Source organism: Octodon degus, unplaced genomic scaffold, assembly GCF_000260255.1.
Source record: "Octodon degus isolate 3935 unplaced genomic scaffold, OctDeg1.0 scaffold00038, whole genome shotgun sequence".
NCBI lineage: Eukaryota > Metazoa > Chordata > Mammalia > Rodentia > Octodontidae > Octodon > Octodon degus.
In genome coordinates, this window is record NW_004524614.1 from 10,135,463 (window position 1) to 10,139,774 (window position 4,312).

General features: G+C 36.9%; 1 protein-coding gene across 1 annotated transcript in view; it reads left to right on the forward strand.

The window, feature by feature from the left end:
* The window catches only part of Brca2 (BRCA2, DNA repair associated), a 90,423-nt gene that overhangs the window by 29,359 nt on the left and 56,752 nt on the right, over positions 1 to 4,312 (forward strand). The gene's annotated exons all lie outside the window — the stretch shown is intronic.

The following is a 4,312-nucleotide window of genomic DNA, read 5'->3' on the forward strand; positions in this document are numbered from 1 at the left end:
GTTGCATTTTGTTCCTTCTCGTCATTTTGTGTAGCACTGTCTTCTGCCCTTTGTTGTAGATCTTTGCTGTAGTTATAACCTTCTCACGTACTGAAGTTCAAGTGGAGTTCTACAGAGTTTGGACTTATTCAACTGCGTCTGGCTCAGGTCTCGCTGCTTTGCTCAGCTCATTCCCTCTGCAGAACTGGGCTAGGATTGGGTCTGGGGGTTCCCGGCACTCGGCAGAAATTCCTTCTCGGTGGGAGGGGTGGCGGAGGTAAGGCGGAGTGGTGGGGGGCGGCCCGAGGGTGTGGGAGAGGGTCCGGCCCACGCTGCGCCTGGACTGGGACTAGTCCCGCCGGCGCAGGATAGCAGGAAGCTCTCCACACACTCACCGGACCTGGGTTAGGACTGGGTCTGGTGGTTTATTTCACTTATGAGTATGGTCTCAAGTTGCATCCATTTACCTGTAAAAATAGCAAGTTTATTCTGCTTTATGGCTGAGTGGTACTCCCTTGTATAAAATACCACATCTTTTTTATCCATTCCTCAGTTGGTGGGCATTTGGCTTATTTCCAAGATCTGGCTATTGGCAGTTGTGCTTCTATAAACATGTGTGCACCTATATTTGCTGTGATATGATGTTTTCAGTTCTTCTGGGAAGATACCCAGAAGGGGCATAGCTGGGTCAAATGGGACTTCCACTCAGTTTTTTGAGGAATCCCCACACTGACTTCCACAGTGGTTGTGTCAGTCTACACTCCCACCAACAGTGGAGAAGAGTTTTTTCCCCCAGCCCCTTCAGCGTTTGTTATTGGTTCATTTTTTGATAATAAACTTTTTTTCTGGGGTGAGATGCAATCTCAGTGTTTTAATTTGCATCTCTTGAATGACTGATGTTGAACACTTAAAAATATATTTGTCATTTATATTTCTTCATCTGAGAAATGGGTATTCATCTCAGATGCTCATTTTTGGATTGGTTCTTTAAATTTAGGAGGTCTGATTTTTGGGAGGTTCTTTATGTTCTTGATGATAGTCCTTTGAGGAACACCTGGAAAACGTTTTTTTCTCATATTGTGGATTGTCCCGTCACTCTGTTGGTTATTTCTTTTGCTGTGCGAAAGCTTTGTATTAAAATGAGATCCCAGTTGTTGATTTTTGTGATAGTTCATGTGTGATCACACTTTTATTCATAGTCTTTATTTATACCAATGTCTTCAAGAGTTTTAACTATTCTACCTTCCAGCAGATTTAATGTTACTGTTTTAATATTTTGATCTTTGTTCTGTTTTGACTTTAGTGCGTGTTGAAAGATTTGGATCTGATTTTAACACTTGGCATGTGCAGAGCCAGTTTTTCAGCACCATTTATTAAAGAGGCTATCTTTCTTCCAGAGAATGTGTTTGGCACTTTTGTCTAAAATAAGGTGCCTCAGTATGTCTGGAGTTTCTGCATCTTCTCATCTGTTTCATCTTCAGATCTTGGGGGTGGGGGTTGCCATTACCACTGCTGTTTTTATCATAGTAACTCTGTAGTATAATTTCATATCAGTGATTTTTTGGTTGTGTTGCCCCTGCCTTGCCTTTGTTACCCAGAATTGCCTTGCTGTTCTAGGTCATTTCTAGTCCAAATGAATTTTAGTATTGTTTTCTCTAATTCTGTAAGATATAGTATTGGAATCTTGATTACAATTGTGTTAAATCTATAGAACAATTTTGGAAGTATGGTCATCTTCACTATATTGATTCTTCCTGCCCAAGAGCAAGGGATCTTTTCATTTTCTGATATCCTTTTCAATCTCTTTTTTCAGAGCACTGTCATTTTCAATGTAGAAGTCTTTTACATCCTGCATTAGATTGATTACTAGACATTTTTTCGGATGTTATTGTGAAAGGTATTGTTTCCCTGAAGTCTCTCTCACTGAATTTGTTTTTTGTTTACAGGAAAGCTATTGATTTTTTAGTGTTGACTTTGTTCATCCAGCTATGCTACTGAATTTGCTTATTAAATCCAGCAGTTTTTTAGTGGAGTTTTGTGAGTCTTCTACGTAGAGTATCATGTCATCTGCCAAATATGATTATTTAAATTCTTTCTTTTCTATTGTTACTCCTTTTATTTCTGTCTCTTATCTAATTGCTCAGGCTAAAGTTTCCAGGACTATATTGAGTAAGAGTGGAGACAGTGGACATCCTTGTCTTTTTCTGATTTTAGTGTAAAATCTTTCAGTTTTTGTCCATTCAGTGTGGTGTTGACTCCTAGTTTGTCATAGATGCCTTTTATCATATTGAGATAAAGATGATCTATTCCAATTTTTTTGTATGATTTTTATCATGAATGGGTGCTGGACTTTGTCAAAAGCTTTTTCTGTATCTGTTGAGATGATTATGGGATCTTTGTCCTTGGCTCTGTTAATATAATATACTACACTTATTGATTTGCATATGTTGAACTAGCCTTCATCCCAGGGATGAATCCCACTTGGCCATGGTGTATAATCTTGATGATTTACTGCATTCTGTTTGCCAGTATCTTAGTTGAAGATTTTTACATCTGTGTTCATTAGGGATATTGGCCTGTAGTTTTTTTTTGGGGGGGGGAAGGGGGTGGGTCCTGTTTTGATTTTGGTGCTTGCATCCAGGAATGGTTTTGGATGTATAGTTTCCTTTTCAGTTTCATTGGAGAGTTTCAGCATTAATGGCATTAGATTTCTAAATTTCTTGTAGAATTTAACAATAAATTCTTCAGAACCTGAGCTTTTCTTTTTTTTTTTTTTTTTGGCTGGCTCAGCCCTGAGGGTGGGGCTGGCACAGCATGTGATGCTGGAGATCTAGTGGTCCCTTGCACCTGCCTAAGCTTGCCTAAGCAGGCGCTTTGGACCGCTGAGCTATCACATCTCACCAGAACCTGGGCTTTTCTTTGTTGGTAAGGTTTTTTTTATTACATTGTTAATTTTATTGACTGATAACAGATGATTTAGAATTATTGTATCTTTTTGTTTCAGTTTTGGCAATTCATATGTGTCTAGAAATCTGTCCATTTCTTCTGTGTTTTGCATTGTATAAGGGTACCAATTCTTTAAGTACATATTGCTGAGCTTCAGGATCCGTTGTTATTTTACCCTTTTTCTTCCTAATTGTGTAAGTTTGAGTCTTTTCCTTTTTTTGTTTTGGTAAGGCTGGCTATGGCTTTATCAATTTCATTTAATATTTCAAAGAACCAACTCTTTAATTCATTGATTCTTTGTATTATTTTCTTTAGTATATCTATTACATTAATTTCTACTGCTTATAATTTCCCCCTTTGTATGGTACTTCCTTTAATTTGTTCTTTTTCTAGAATTTTGAGGTTCAACATTTCTTTAACTTGTTCTGTTTACCTGAGGTGAGAATTCATTGCTATGAATTTCCCTTATAGGACTGCTTTCATTGCATCCATGGGTTCCAGTGTGTTGTATCAACATTATCACATAATTGTAGATACTGTTTGATTAATTTTTTAATATCCTCTATGCCCCATTCATTATTCAGGATGGTGTTATTTAATTTTCATGTGGTTATGTAGTTTTTGTGATTTCTTTTGCCTTTGATTTTCATTTTCATGCTATGGCCAGATAATATGCATAGAATAATTTCAATTCCTTTGCATTTACTTAAGCGTGTCCTATGAGGTAGTATATGGTTTAGTTTGGAGAATGTTCCATTTGCAGCGTAGAAGAATCTGATGTTGTAGGGTGGAACACTCTGTAGACATTTACTAAGTCCATTTGTTCATTGGTTTGGTTTAATTCTGATATTTTTGTTGATATTTTGTCTAGTTGATCTGTCTATTTGTGATAGTAGGTTGTTAAGATCCCCTATTACATATTGTGTTAGTGTTATTTGATTTTTTACGTCCATTCATATGTTTATATAGTTGGGTACACTGGTATTTGTTGCATATATTTTTATGATTGTTTTATCTTCCTCTTAGATTGTTCTCTTTACCAGAATGTAGTGACCTTCTTTGTCTCTCTTAATCTTGACTTGAAATCCACTTTGTCCACAAGTAGAATAGCTACTGTTGCTTTTTCTACATATTCCCTAAACATGGAGTATTGTTTTCTGTCTTTTGACTTTCAGTCTGTGAATCTTTTGGAAGTGTTTCTTTTATGCAGCGTATATTGTTGGATCTTACTTCTTAATCCATTCTGCTGATCTGTTTCTTTTGGTTAATTGAGACCATTAATATTGATGGTTATTGACTTATCTTATTATGTTATTTTCCCTTTTTTTGCTCCCCTCTGTTAATTATTTCCCATGCCTGAAGGATTCTTTCTGTTGGGGTTCATGAA